Genomic DNA, 16,279 nt, shown 5'->3' on the forward strand with positions numbered 1-16,279 from the left:
TATATAGAGAGAGAGAGAGAGAGAGAGAGAGAGAGAGAGAGAGAGAGAGACTAGAAATTAGGAAGATCTGTAATTGATTCCTGCCTCACACACTTTAAAGCCACTTTACATCTAATGGCTTCATATATCTCATTTTCAAGATAAAGGTGTTGGATAAGAATAGTCTCTAAGATCCTTTTCGATTCTAAATTTATCATCCTATTTTTGTGACAAAAATACTTGTTAAAGAGAAACTAAGGTTAAAAAATTCCAAGCATCTTCAATTTATTAACAAAGCTTAGTTATCAATAAATAGGGTTAATGTCTCCTCAGTAGCCAAAGACATTAATGTCAGAATACAGAGCATTTTTATAGTCTAAAAAGAAGAACTAATCAAAATAAATATTCATGAGATTAATGTATATTCATGCTAATGCATATTCATAGGACTTATTGGAATAGGGAATTATAATGGGCATAAAGTCAGTTCATTTGGAACATTAGGGCAGTAGGTGCTTCCAACTTCATGTGACTTTAATTAGAGCAAAGTTCTACTATCTCATTGGCTCCAATATCTATCATTTATTAAACAACTCATTGATATACTCTGAGAGCCTCATGGAGTGTTTTTTTTTTAATCTTTCATGAGTCTATAGGAGAAAGAAGCTTACATAAAAAGGAGAACTTTAACTCACCCCAGGAATGGGAACTCTTACAAGACGATAGACGTATGCTCACAAGAGTGGAGAAGTTAAACTCTAATTTTTTAGTCATAAAAACTAGTTTGATTAAGTTTAATAATTAATTGTGGGACAGGTAAAAGTCAATTTGATTTTTTTGATTGAACACAATTCCAAGTTTGCATTTCTCCCTATAATCCTGTGTGATAAAATAGACATAGATGTCCATGTGTATGCATGTGTTTATAATGCACAAGTGGGAAGAGTCATATAAGATAGAGATCTCTCTATGTATATATCCCTATAAGACTCATCTCTAGGAATCTGAGCAAGAGATTATGTATCTTTAGTGCTCTAGGTAAATCTTTACAGAGAAGATGCCACCTTGCATTTGTAGGGAGTTTCCTTTGACAGTTAAATCACAAGTAGAGTCATCTATCTATCTATCTATCTATCTATCTATCTATCTATCTATCTATCTATCTATCTATCTATCTATCTGTCTGTCTCTGTCTGTCTAACTATCTATCTCCAAACTTATATACCTACCTACCAATCATATTTTTTCAGAACAGTATCAGAAGACTCCAATGTACCATAAAAAGAAACATAAATACATATTTACCTTTACTTTCCCACAGTGGAGGGGACTATGGTGCCTATTTGCAATATCTACTCTGCATGTGTATACAGTACATACAATGTTAAAGTAAATTGTATACATAATTTTGTTTGTAATTTTATGTGTGATTATATGTACAAAGCAAATTAGGGAAAAATACAAAATGATATTCTCAACCAGAAGAAAAACAGTTTGATCCACAAATGTATATGCATACCTACATATTCATACAACTCCTATTTTATAAGATATACACTGATACATGCATGTATGTATGTATGTGTATATACATATGTATGAGAAAAAGATTGAAAATAATCCAATGAAGGTCTAATACAGAAAGCAACTTTTTCACTTTAGACTCTTATTTTAAACAAGAGTCTCTATTTCATTTTTTTTCATTTTCTTCTGAAAGGATGACCTTAATTCATCTTGTACCTTCAATAGCTTGCAATAGCAAGATCTCTTTCTCTTTCTCTCACTCTGGCTTTGTCTCTGTCTCTTTGTGTCAGTGTATCTCTGTTTTTCTGTGTGTATGTGTCTCTCACTTTCACTCACACACTCTCCCCTGTGTCTGTCTCTCTGTCTCTCTCTGTCTGTCTCTGTATCTCTGTCTCCATCTCTCAATCTTTCACACACACACACACACACATACAGAAACAGAGACATACAAAGACATACACAGACACACCAAAAATGAGCCCTTGTTATATACCTATGCCTAAGCTTAGAAAATGATTTGCTTCCAAATTTGAAATATTGTCTATACCAGTGGTTCCCAAACTTTTTTGGCCTACTGCCCTCTTTCCAGAAAAAATATTACTTAGCCCCCTGGAAATTAACTTTTTTATAAAATTTTAATAGCAATTCATAGGAAATATAAATACATTTGTGGCCATCACTTCACTCCTGGATGACTGCAGCACCCACCAGGGGGCGATAGTGCCTGCTTTGGGGATCACTGGTCTACACTGAAAATCAAATCATCAAAACAGTTGAGAGATCCTTCCAGATCCCAAAGCACCAAGCTAACTAATGAGACCAATTTGAAAGGTGAGAACCCTGACAAATACTATGACAACCCTGAAATATTTTTAAAAGATTGTAGGGAATTTCTTTTGAACAGTAGCTTTTGCCCACTAGCTATATCATAAATTGAGTGAAAATTGAATCAGAATGTTTGTGATAAGCTAAAACGGTCTCAATAGAAGCAAGACCTTGTCCAGTATAATTATTTTGTTATATATATTTGGATATTTAGAAATAATCTGAAATATTATTTCTAACAAATACAGAACTTTCAAAACAATAAAAACTGGACCACCAATGTTTTCACTCTTTATCTAATTCATAAAGGTAGGAAAATTTGAAGATTATGAACATAAAAAAGAATGAATAACTATTTCAGTATCATTGTTTTTTTTTGTCATTCTATGTATTTTTAGCATTGAAAACAGGAAAACAATACACGTATTTAACTACTATAATGTAAATGGAAAAACCAGCAGCAAGTGAGTAGAATTATTTTCCAATAGATAAGTGGTCAAAGGATATGAACAATTCTCAAAATAATAAGGTGCAAAATATTCACAAGCACATGAAAAAGAATTCCAGATCACAAAAAAAGAGAAATGAAAAAACCCTCTTATTTTACTTCACACTTTACAAATTGGCAAACATAAAAAAAGTAACTACAATTTCAATTTCTTTTGGTTTTAAAAACTCCTTACCATCTGCCTTAGCAGCGACACAACAATGAAGGCTAGGAAAATAGGCTTAAATGACTTATCCTTGGTTCTATAAGTAGGAAGTGTCTGAGGCCATGGTTTGAACCCAGGTCCTACTGACTAAGACTGGTGCTTTATCCATTGGATCACCTAGCTGCCCTTAATTTCCATTTCCTTTGACCTAAGGATTCCAATTCTAAGTTTATACATTAAGGAGGTCATTGTTAAGAAGAATATCCTCCATATACCCCAAATATTTATAGCAGTTATTTTTTGTAATAGAAAAGAATTGTAATTTGTAATAGAAAAGAATTTAAAGTAAAATATAATAAAGTAAAAGAATTTAAAGTAAAATAGTATCCATTTTTTCCAAGGAGAACAATGATTCTTAAATGATCTTATCTCAACCCATTTTCAGGTCATTTGTATTTGATATCAGATGTCTTATATTTTCTTTTTTTTAATCTATCAATCTTGTTTCAATATTTCACGTTGTTTTGAGGAGGTCCTTAATTTGGTTGATTATATTTTACAATGTTCCATTTATTTGGTCAGATTTGCCACTTTCTTTCCCAAATTAATTATTATCCTTTCTTTTCTTTTTTTAAACCCTTACCTTCTGTCTTAGAGTCAATACCATGTATTGATTCCAAGGCAGAAGAGCGATAAGGGCTAAGCAATGGGGGTTAAGTGACTTGCCCAGGGTCACACAATTAGGAAGTGTCTGAGGCCAGATTTGAATCTAGGACCTCCCATCTCTAGGCCTTGCTTTCAATCTATTGAGCCACCCAGCTGCACCCTCTCCTTTCTATTATTTCCTCATAAGATTTTATTTCGTTTAGAAAATATTTTCATCAATTTTTTCTAAGTATGCAGTGGAAACGTGCGTACAGTGTGATTGATTTGGTTCTAACTTAAGGGAGCACTCAATTTTGCAGGGCTCAGGACTCAGTGATAGAAAGCACACTTGTTTACAGCCATCTCATCTCTCTATGTACTTCAATCTTCTAGGCTTCACTTAACCAGAGCTGTTCTTATGCTAAATAGCCAATCCCTTAATGAATCCTGTAAACTTCACATTTTTTTTTGTTTAGCTCTGGAGTTGAGTAATCCATTGAATTTTCTCAATGGATATCATGATTATTTTTAAGTTTGATGTAAACTTAAGAATGTTGCTGAAATAAGTAAGGGGAGACTGAGAATTCTTCCTTTAGGTCAGATGGCTCTTTTGGCAGCCATCTACCATTGGATTTTGCAAGTAAGGAGCCATGATGGTAAGAGAGGAAAAGGATTCAAGAGTTTAGAATAGTGTAGAGTTATCTAGTTAAATAAAGATTCAAAATTGGGAAGGGGGAAAATGATATTAAAATAGGGATTGTGACCAGGAAAATTACTGATGGGTAGAGAGAAGGGCATTCACAATGTAGCATTAGAAAGAATAACACATTATAAGCATTTCCCCACCTTACCCATAGGCAGCAATAGCAGCTGAAGAAGAATGCCTCAGATAGTTTGCCTCCTAATAAATACAAACTGTATATTAACTCAACTTATTTCATGTATCTATGTTGTGTGCAGATGCAAAGCATGGAATCCCTCCAAAGGTAAAGGGAGAGCCTCACCCAGAATTCCAGGGGACCCCCCTGGAGAACTTTGGGTGAGGGGCAGTTGAGAAGGGTTGGAGACAGTTAATTTGTGGGATTGGATGTGAGCAGACACTCTGTTTGATTCTCCTGACTTGGGGTTTCTCCTGAGAAACCATTGTATCTTAAGCTAGTGATTTCTACTCATAGGGTTAGCCTATTTGTCATTACTATTCTTCATTAATATAATTATATAATTACTTAGCGATTAGAGAGTAAAATGTTTATCAATAGTAAGAGAGCCAGTTTTAGTTAAATGCTTCATCCCTCCAGTGAGGAGGGGGAAGGGGGCATCAATTTAACAGTTCAGGGTCACCTTTCATTTATCCTAAACCCTTCATTGATTTCTATAATTTTCCTTGTTAATTCCTAATATAACTTTTTACCTTCAAAGCTGTGCCTGATAATTATTTGGAAGATACTTACAATTCAGTCTGTATATTTAGTTTGAATCCTGTTGGCTGCCAGTTTAAGATCTCCTCTGTCCTCAACAGTTAGATAACTAGCTGTTATATCTCCTCTAACTGACCTGAGAGGAATATAAATTAATGAAAAGGAACATTATTGGGGTTTCAGCCATAAGAGAAACTTACCAGAAGAATCCCAGTCCTGTCTTCATTACCAACTGAAGCAGAAGCAGTTAGAGGGGGAGGGGTTTGAGAGCCAGGAGTGTTTTACCCCCTCCTTTCCTCACTGTAGCCTGTCAATCTCTGGCTCTTAACTTAAAGTGCTATTTGGCCCTGAAAACATTTATCTGCTTCTCAAAACTATCTGTTATTATCATCATAACATCTATCGTACTATTTTGCCCAAATCATTTTCTATCTTGTGTCTTAAATATTTTTAATGAGACGTATCTTCCATCATATATGTTAGGTTCAATACTGGACTCTTCCAACAGGAGACTGACAAAGCAAAAATCCAGAATGAAATTTCCTACTGGTTTTGAAATTTAAATCTAATATTTACTTCCTAGAAAAAAAGAATTTTTTTCCTGTTCATTTACTTTGTGCCCCTTTTAAGGTCAATGATTATACTTAGGCAATAATTTGAGGGTTAGTATGTTCGTTTAATGAACAAGTTTGTCTTGACTTTAGCATTAGCATTTTTCTTCTGGTAGAATATTATCTCCCAGATTCAGATTTAGTACTGCCACTGACAGTATTAGTTAAAAAAGTTTATTACAGCTCATATATTTGTATACTTGGCCACACTTTTTAGGGCACATACTTTTAGCTAAGTTTAAAAAATACAGCACCAGAATCATCCCCTTAAATGGTATTTCTGAAAATTAGAAATTTTCTCTTTACCTTCATACTTTAAATAAAGATAATAGTTGTATTACTACAAATTCATATTTATAGGCATAAAATTACAAACATTTAATATTTATTGTTTTATTGATAGTTACAACAGTCCAGTAAATGTCATACTTATATTCTTCCTATATTAGCTCTTTTGATATGTTCTATATCTAAATTGTTGAAAGTTATTGATATACAGAGAAATAATTTCTACATTAAGTTAAATAGCTTACTTGTTTATAACAATGCCTATTGGGAAGATAGTTGGAGAGATGGAGAGACTGATAGATCACTCAATAGATAGACATTGAACATAAATATGTCCCAGGAGCCATCAGATTCATGACGGATAACAGAGTCACGTGTGAGTCCTGAAAATCTGTAAAGCAGATCACAAGACGATGGAATTCCCACTCAGATTCCCCTGTGTGACTCTTCCCTTACTAACACTCCTCATTATAGGAATTATTATGATCTATATCTCTACGCAGCTCAAGGAAAATATAGAGGAACATTATAGGTTATTACTAAAACCTTTACAGACCACCCTACAGACTCCTAAGAAATCCCCATCTACAAGTATTTTTACAGAAATTCCCCTAAATATCACTCCATAACAAACCAGTAATTAGTGAGTTAATGTTAAAGATTTTAAAGCCCTAACTTAGATCTCTCACTCCCATACACAGGTGCCTGCAAAAACAGGCCAAAACAGACTCCAAGTTTTCCCCCTTCCCTGATCTCTGATCCAGAATATTATCACAGAAAAGGACAATGAAAATTAAAAAGAGTTGCAGAAACAAAACAAAACAAACAAGAATCTACTTCTGTTTCATTGACTATACAAAAACTGATTGGATCACAACAAAATGTGGCAAGTTTTTAAAAAGATTAGAGTTCCATAACACTTTTCTTATCTCTTTAGGAGCCTGTATGTGGGCCAAGAAGAAACAATTAGTATCAAATATGAAACAACCAACTATTTTGATTGGAAAAAGATCCAGAAATTATTGTATATTGTCAGTTTGTTTATTTAATTTATATTCAGAGTACATGATGTGAAATGCCAGGCTAGATAAATGAAAAGGCAGAATTAAGGTTGCTGGGAGAAACAGCAGCAATCTCACATATGCAGATGATGGCCTAGCATGAACAAGAATTAAATCTCTTGGTGAGGGTGAATGAGTATGGAAGCTTAACATCAAAGAAACTATGATCTTAACATCATTACTTCCTGTAGAATAATAGGAGAAGAAATGGAAACTAAGGTTTTATATTCTTAGGCTCAAAGATCACTGCAGATGATGACTGTGGCCATGAAATTAAAAGATACTTGCTCATTAGGAGAAAAGCTATGGTAAATCTGGGCAATACTGTGAAAAAGCAGAGAGACATCATTTTTGCTGACAAAGGTATATATAGTCAAAACTATTGGTTTTTCCAGTTGCAGTGTATAGTTGTAAAGGTTGAACTCTAAGGAAAACTGAGAAACACAGAATAAACACTTTTGACATGGGGTATGGAGAAGATTTTTGAGAGTTCCTTGAACAGTAAGGAAATCAAATTACTCAATATTTAAAGGAATAAATTCAGACTATTAATTGGAAAATCAAATATTGAAGATGAAGTTTAAATGTTTGGGCCACATAATGAAAAGATAGAACTAAATGGAAAATATCTTAATTTTCGGAAAGATTGAAGGCAAAAGGAAAAGGAGATGGCAGGGAATGAGACAGATGCTATCATAGAAACAATAGACATGCTCTTGGACAGACTTTGAGAGATAATGGGGGATACAGAGGCTTAGAGTGACATAAAGCATTGGACATCACTGAATAACTAAACAAACAATAAAATTCTATCTTCATCAGGAAGAGTTTCTGAAACTCTCTTAATGCTAGTGTCTTCTCTTCATTAATGATTTCCTGTTTAACCTACATATAGCTTGCTAGTTTTGTATATATTTGTTTTTATCATTCCTCATTAGATAGTAAGCTATATTAGGGCAAGGATTAGCTTTTGCCCATTTTGATCTCTAAAACTTAGTATAGTACTTGGCTCATAGTAGACAATTAAAAAATATTTACTGGTAAATAGATTGGTAGAGAGATTTTTCTTTTCTGAAAATTCCTTATACCAATGAATACATGAATCCATTTCCTAGTACCCTACCTCCCAACTCTGTTCCTTTCTCTCCTCCCTCACTCTCTCTCTAGTCTTCTTTCTCTTTTATTCTCTGTGTCTCTGTCTCTGTCTCTTTCCTTCCATATATATATGTGTATATATATATATATATATATATATACACAAATGTACTAACACCTTCACATATATTTATATATGTCCATATAGTTGGTATATACATACATAAAGATGATATAAAAATAGGCATAGATATAGGTAAAAGGAGAGGTATAGGTATAGGTATAGGAATAAATATATATATATATATAGATATTCCTCAAAAGAAATTTCTGACAACAAAAAATCATAGGTCTGAAGCAAATATTTAAACCTCTATTCCTTTATCTATATCATCATCTATATATTCATATGTATAGATGTATATAAACATGTCTATATATAAGCATATATATATGGATATGAATATATATGTAGATGAGTAGTTGTTAATATCTAGCCATATATTTGATAGAAACTTTGATCTTTTTCAAGGTAGGAAATTCCTCACTAGAGATTTCTACCAATGTATCAGCAACTGATCCACAACATAATAGTTTGGGAAAGTTGTCTGAGGTACTAATTATCTATTCACAGCCACATAATCAGTATTGTCAGAGGCAGTATTTGAACTCTGGTCTGTAGCCAGCTTGCTCATCATTAAGTTGCAAGTGTTATAATAGCAATGTGGTTATTTGTCACAGCCATGTGTGGGAGACACGGTGATGAGTGATTGGATATGAGGGCCACTGTAGCTGTGGAGAGAAAGAGTTAGCCTGGTAGAGAGACTTAGCAATGAGAGAGAGAGAGAGAGAGAGAGAGAGAGAGAGAGAGAGAGAGAGAGACAGAGAGACAGAGAGACAGAGAGAGAGAGAATGAGATAAGAAGGAAAGAAGGACAGGGAAAGCTTTGGGCCAGCACGTCTGAGAGGGACCGAATGGAAGAATCATGGCACCATGACTGGGGGCTATGATCTTTGTTTATTGTGACAAAGAGAAAGAGTAAAATATTAGGCACTACAACATTCTTGGGGGGGGGACTTTCCCACAGGATGATGTTGGTTAAAATGACTTCATACATGAACATTATCAGGGTTGCTATTACAGATATAAGCAAGTTGAAAAACAGTGATTGCTACTCTGTTCTTGGGGAAAGGTAGGGTTGGTACTTTCAGTCATGATATTACAATAACTTCTTTGCTCTTCAGAGTGAGGGAGGACTCAGGGTATAGGGATGGCTTTTGGCTGAGAGCAGTCGCATCTTTGTGTGATCAATTGAGATCTTGCCAGCAATCTCAGGCAAGCATGGCTGCTTACCTCAGTGGGCCTCATAGTTATTATTGACTATTGGACACAAATATATCCCAATTTAGGTTCCAGAATTAAATGGTACTGTCTGCATTAACTATCTATTTGGAACAAAAAGTGGTATTTAAAGATTAGATTTTTGTGTATGTGAATGTGAGCAATATGACTCTTGTGAATTAGTCACATGAATTATGGAATTGACTGGGATCTGTTTATTTTAAGGTTGAGATCAAGGGATAAATGAATACTTGTTATTAGAAGGTCTATGGCTAAAAAGATTCACCATTGAGTCCATTTCTGTCAGGTCATTTAGTGTTATATAGACAGGTGTGGAAACTTGTGTTTAATTGTGCTTTCTCATAAGTCTAGAAATATCTGATTATCTCATTAGTAAACTTTTTCATTAGTCTTTAAATGTCAAAGTAGATATACTTTGGAAACTTTGTATAATGTCAAGCATATTGCTCTTCAAGGTCATATGTATCGCAAAAATAAAGAGGAATTTCATCAAATTGTCTTGATGAATTTTGATGTGACTAGGCTTATCTAGACTGCATACTTTCATATGTAAAATGCTCACAATATTTAGGTCCATACACTTAATATTAACACACTTAATGAAAAAATTGTCCAGATAGAGAGATTCTTCCAGGCATGAAATTATATTTTAATAAGTTAATTTAGTATAATATCATGTTAACTGACATTCAACAATTTGTTTGGGTCAAGTATTAAAACTTTCTCCTATTTTTTTCCCTTTTCATCTGTAAAATTTCAAAGTATAATATAGGTCTGGGCATACTATTGCATGTCTAGAGCCCTACTCATGGGGAGGTGTAGCCTAATAGATCACTTGAGCTTTGGAGTTCTGAGCTACATTAATGATAAAGCCAGTTAGATTCACTCACTAGATCTAACACCAATGTGGGGAGTCCCTCAGAATCAGAGACTGGAGAAGCAATAGGCGCTTAACGATGGGTGAATAAACCTATGGCAAAAATGAAGCACACTGAAGCTTTTGGGCAAATCAGCAGTGGAATTGGGCTTGAGAAAAGAGACTGTACTTAGCTTGGGAAATATATGAAGATCTACTTTCAAAAAGGAAAAAAACAAAAACAAAGGAAAAGAGGAGAAAAAAGAAAAGGAAAAAAAGGCTAAATGCATTTGCAGAGTAAAATCTAACATATAAAGATAATATCACTTTTTCACATCCTTATTATTTTGGTTAAATGCAGAAAAAAAAATGTTTCCACCAAAGACTACAGGCTGATAGGTGGGGCTGGTAAGAGATACTGGAAAAAAAAGAGAGGAAGACTGATGTTATGACAATAGGGAAAGAAAATAAAGACTCATCAGTATTCTGTTTCCTACTTCCATTGGAAGAAAGCCCAGAAAGATGAAAGTTTTTCTTCTCAACTTCAATACTGATAGAATGGCTGGCAGTACCACAGAGCAATGAACCCCATGATTAATTGCTGGAAGTTGGAGGGGGAAAATTAAAATTCTACCCTTCCCCTTCCTGCCCCATGCCACCTCTTTTAGATAATAGGAAGAATCAGACCCAGATCATTCCTTTTTTCACTAAAGGGGCCTTCATATTAAGGACTCTAAGAGACTCCAAGGATTTATATATTTCCCCATAGGACCACTCATTCAAGAACTGTAGTTTTGATTTCCTCATTTTATATTCATCCTTTTTCCCAGAGTATTCTATAAATGACTGTGTCAAAACAACCAAGTTCAGCCTAGTTAGGTATGACTAAGAGAGTCATTTCTTTCAGCTTCTGCTCCCAGGCAATCTAATAAGCATTCATTAAGTATGCACTATGTGCCAGGAAATGTGTTAAGTACTGATGATATAATTAATAAAAAAGATAATCCTATGCTAAAAGAGTTTAAAATCCAATTGTTGTTGTTAGGTCATGTCCTATTCTTCTTGGTCCCATTTGTAATTTTCTTGACAAACATACTGAAGAGATTTGCCATTTCCTTCTCTAGCTCATTTTACAAATGAAGAAATTGAGACAAGCAGGACTAAAGGACTTGCCCAGGGTCATATAGCTAGGAAGTATATGATGACAGATTTGAACTCTAATCTTCCTGATTCCTGGTCCTCTATCAACTCTGCCATCTAGCTGTCCTCAAAATCTACTTGGGGAAGACAACACTCAAAAAGTTGCAGGAAAGAGTGTGTAGGAAAGGGTGAACACATCTCATTTGGTGCAGTAGAATCTAGGAAGAGCATCAAATGCAAAGTGTAGAGAGCCAAAATTTACCACCTGAAATTGCTGCTCTGGAAAGAGCAGCAGATCCAGAGAAAATGTTTATAATATAGTTTATGTATGGGTCATTTTTAGAGTCTTCCTGAATGAAGGCAATGGGGTTCTTTTGGGGTGATTTACTTAATCTATAATATGGATATCAGGGATAACACTGCCATTTATCTTATCCATCACAGAAAAAACATAATATATAAAGGATGCAAACTAAAACTTGAATACATAAGAAATATACTAGTCCATTATATTCATAATGTACCCTTTAAAGGTAAGTAGATATATTTTGGACTGCTGGAGAGAAGCTGAACATTTACCTCAGGCCTGCACCTTCTGAGATATGCCAACCAGGGAATGGCTTTCCTTTGTCCTTCAAGTGCAGGATGGTCTGTCCCTTATCTGAGAAGCATGCTATTATGGAAATTTTTTCTTTCTTCTTTCATAAATACTAAACTCATGCTCTCTCAACCCCCAAAGTTATTTTCACAGCTGGTCATCCATTTCTCACAAGGAACAAGTGTCCAAAGGAATCACAGAATAGGAAAGTTGAATTGGACATTAGTGGTCATCTAGTTCAATCCATATATTAAAAGGAAGCCTTCCAGACTTAGTATACAAGTGAAAGTCTAGTTTCTGCTAAAAAAGCTCCAGGGAGGGGAATCCACCACCTTTGAAGTCAGAGAACTCTATTTTTGGATTATTAGGAAATTATTAGGAAACATCTCCTGACACTGAGCTTATATAACCATTTTGGTGACTTCCACACAATATTCCTTGTTCTACCTTCGGAATCAAATGGAACATGTCTAACACTCCTCCTAATGACAATCCTTTCAAACACTGGAATATCACAGTTCCCTTCATATCATCTATTTACCTGTCAAGACATGCCCAATTATTTCAATCAATACTCTTAAATAAATGCCATTCAAAGAACTAGTTGCCTTCCTCTGAAAACTCTGCAGCTCACCAATGACTAAATCATGTAGTCTGGAAATGAATGTAATATCTCACATGAGAATTGATAAGAGCAGAATAAAGTGAAATGAATCACTTTCTTAAAAATAATTTTTAGCTGCTACATCAAACAGGTAATTCAAATTAAGCCTTATTTATATCTATTTACCTATATTTTTAATTAATGGGCTAAAATATATAATTTGGCATTAATTTTTTATATTCTAATAATAGGTGTGGAGCTTGTCTTCCAATGATATTTCATGCTCTTTGAAGACAGAGATCATGTTATGTGGTCCTTTCATATCATATAGTATCTATCATGCAATACACAAAATAAATAATAATTTGTTAAATTCAATTTGATTCTGTGTTTTAAAGACGCCCTGGAAGTAGCTTACACACCATGAAATCTTTAATTAGATCTAGTAGCATTTTAATGTCTCATAAACTTTGGTCTCTTCTATTCAGTATTTTGTACATAGTAACTGTGGGATCATAGATCTAGAGGGGGAAGGGACTTCAGAAAGCACCTACTATAAGTCCTTCATTCATTTAAAAGATTTATTTTAAATGAAACCAATTAAGGGTCAATAACATGCTCCAGGGTAGAACAAATCAAAGGTAGAATTTGAACAGATGTCCCTGCTCTAAATATTCATCATGGGAAAACCTCCTCTAAATAGATTCCTTGTTCCTTGAAAGCAAAAATTTTGTTGATTTTCATTTTCCTATCAATACTGCCATACATTAAAATTTGTTATATAGAATAACTTGAATTCAATTCATTGAATTGATGAATATATATATGATTTAACCACCACATGATTATTTTAAAATAATCTTTATTTTGTATTGACATTGTTCTTATTCAGTCATTTCAGTTACATCTGATTTTTCATAACTCCATATGAGGCTTTTTTTGGCAAAGATAGTAGAGTGCTTTGCCATTTCTTCATGCAACTTATTTTACTGATGAGAAAACTGAGGCAAATGGGCTTAAGTGACTTTCTCGGGGTCCCACAGCAAGTGAGTGTTTGAATCCCCAGAGTTAAACACAGGAAGGTAAAATCTTCCTGATTCCTGGCCTAGGGCACTATCCACTGTGCAGTTAACTGCCTTTGCCTTAAATATTATCATAGAAAATAACATAACATAAAACAAGAAAACTCAAACACACACACCCCTTTTAATCTGACTCTAGGTGAAATAAAAGATAGTTGGTTTTCAAGGAAACATAGCAAATAAAAGAGAAATATCAACAAAAATATTCACTTAAAATGAAATGAGATGAATCAGTCATTTGGCTACTGAGGTCTTAAGAATTTATCATTAAATAATTATTAGTTAAGAAGAAAAAATAAGCAAAATGAATTCTGTATGATATTTTTCAAATTGTGTATAATTGAAGCTTATAACATGGATGGTAGTCTTTATGATGTCTGAAATGAATGAGGTTTGTCTAATCTTTCCTAGAAATATTTCTTCCTTTTTGGGTTCACAGGTATTTTCCAGATGGTGTGAGGCAGCTGACCTATTTCCAATGCACATTTGTTTCACAGCTGGAAGCAATAACTTACTCTCTAGAGACAAATGTTCAACATCTTTCAAAGATTTAAAGATTCCTAGTGAGAAATAGTAAAATGAATGCTACGAGATTTATTTATTTTCTTTCAAATTATTTTTTAGATTATCATTTCGAATTTGCAATTCTTTGTTCTTAATTTAAAACAAGTCTTATATCAGATTAAATTCACTTTCAAACTGTCTAGTCATAATGAATAGCATGTAAACATCAATATTATTTTAGTTCTGAAAAATATACTAAATGAGGCAATTGGGATTAAGGATTCTGGGATATATACTATAAGGATAATGAAGGTAATATTCTGGTTAATATGAAACTGGAGCCCATAGAAATAAAGGGCTAAGGCATTCTGAGATAGTTTCATGTGGACCAGCTAAAATTCCACTGAATAAATGACTTTTGGAGGAGGAAAAATTCACAAATAAATAAAAGATGAATTGATTTGTGAACATGGAAGCTAAAAGCTGAAAATTAGGGAGACACAAAGACCTTCTCAGGATTCCAAGGGAAGTATTTTCTTCTTAAGTGAGATTGCTAAGGTGTGAGGACTATGAGTTCTCAGAAATTAAATAGAAATATTTCTGAAAGTAGAGAGGAATGAGAAGAAATGGAACAGATCATTCTGAGTACCTCTGGGTATAAGAGATTAGCTCCTGGCAAAACAAGTGTCATGCAGATGATTTTTGTGCACACATAGATTGAGATGGAACAGTCAAATGGATATAGAAAAACAGAATGTCTTCTAAAGAAAAATGATGAAATTTCCTATTTGCTTATCCTTGACACTTATATTGGATGCGAAGTTACAAGACAAAGAGGAATGTTTTATTGTAATATTTAATTTGGGGTCTATCATATTCTTACACTCTCCTCTTCTTGGATTAAAGAGTAATGTCTGAAAAGTCCTCTTAAGTACATTGGATTAATTCCATTACCTGAAGACCTGTATTAAAAAAAAAAAATGTCTCAGTTCCGGGTTAAGATGGCAGCAGAGTAAGAAGCAGCTCTTAACCTCTCCTGACCGAAAAAACACAAAACTCCTCAAGGGGACATAAAAACAAGTCCAGACGAACGGAGGAACCCCACAACAGGGCACAGCATGGAAGGTACGTGGAATCGGGGCATTTCCATGCTATAAAGGGGTGAAACAGCTCGCAATAAATAGCGGGCTGAGCAACCACCCCACCCCCACCCCCTCCACACACAACACCTATAGCGCTGAAGCCAGCTAAAAAGAAATAGAGCAAGTTTGGGGCACCCATTGAGTCATTGGCAGCTCCGGGGCCTGTTCCTGAGAGCAGCAGGATTTAGGACCCCAATAAGCCAAAGAACGCACGTGAAATCTGAGCACAGGAGCAGAGAGAGGAGGCAGGGCGCAGAGCGCGGGCTGAGAGCACAGGCACAGGTGGAGGCGTGGGTGGAGGCAGACAGCCAGGAACTAAAGCTCTGAAAACCTGAGTGGGGAACCAGCGTGGACGGGTATATGACTGTGGAAGCAGCACCCTGAGACTTGTAAAGGAACCACTGGCAGAGGATCAAGCAAGGGGATCCACCAGGGGGCTTGACCTTGGGAAAAACCAGAACTCAGACCTCAGGAGCCAATAGCCCGTGGACAGACACTGAGCGCGAGGATAAACCTGAGAAGCTGCTGGGCTAATGATGGCTACCCAGTCTCAGGAAGCTCAGAAGAGAAAGAATAACAACAAGAAAAAGAAGTCTTTAACACTCGACAACTTTTACACAGAGAAAATCCAGACAACCAAGCAGAGGAGGAGAACAAACAAGCATCTGGACCCTCCTCAAATAAGGAAAACTCCTCACAAGCTATGGAAGAATTCAAAACTGAGATTTTGAGGAAAATGGAAGAGATCTGGCAAGAAAATAACTGTTTAAAAGGTAGAATCTTGCAATTGAACACCAGAAATGACCAGATTGAAAAGGAATACCAGAAGATTATGGCCGAAAACCAGAAGATTATGGCCGAAAATCAATCCCTAAAGGCTAGAATTGAGCAA

The sequence above is a fragment of the Gracilinanus agilis genome, chromosome 1 (genome assembly GCF_016433145.1).
Source record: "Gracilinanus agilis isolate LMUSP501 chromosome 1, AgileGrace, whole genome shotgun sequence".
Lineage (NCBI taxonomy): Eukaryota > Metazoa > Chordata > Mammalia > Didelphimorphia > Didelphidae > Gracilinanus > Gracilinanus agilis.